Source organism: Trypanosoma equiperdum, assembly GCF_001457755.1.
Source record: "Trypanosoma equiperdum strain OVI genome assembly, contig: ctg_1367, whole genome shotgun sequence".
Classification (NCBI taxonomy): Eukaryota; Euglenozoa; class Kinetoplastea; order Trypanosomatida; family Trypanosomatidae; genus Trypanosoma; species Trypanosoma equiperdum.
The window spans coordinates 7,408-8,056 of NW_027123357.1; positions in this window are offsets into that span (position 1 = coordinate 7,408).

The following is a 649-nucleotide window of genomic DNA, read 5'->3' on the forward strand; positions in this document are numbered from 1 at the left end:
CATTATTATTATTATCATTATGATCATGACCATTAATAATATTCACAAAATAAACAGAATAAACAAATAAAAAATTTAAAAAGAGCACTTATTTTTCGTAGTCTACTATAATAATAATTTGTTCCCATAGGCCATTTCCATATCTAATTTCTAACTTTTCATATTTTCAAAGGTTTTGCAAAAGTTTTATAATATATAAAATTTTCTTTAATATTACCAAATTATCTCAAGAAAATAGATGTTTAAAAAATTGATCAATAATCTTTAAATTTTCATAATTTTAGTATTCATTCAAACGTATTAAAGAATAAACAATGAGATTAAATATCTTATTCGCAAGAAAACCAGATTATTTGCGCTTGTCTTCAGTATATCCACATGCAGATTTTGCTACTTCTTCCAATCACTCATTTACTTTTTCACAGTTTGCTTTATCGGTTTCGTGTTTTGTAAACTTATCTGATGTAATTTCCCCACATTTTTCCTCTCTGCTTGTTTTTTTGCGAAATCCAGATCCTTACGAATTTTTTTTTACCGGTGTCCTTTACTTTGCAACCTTCTTTGCAATTATCTCCTGTTTCTTTTGTTGCGCAAGTGTCTGTGTCTGGATTTTGGGATTGATCTTTGCTTTCTTTTGTAGTGCAAGGCT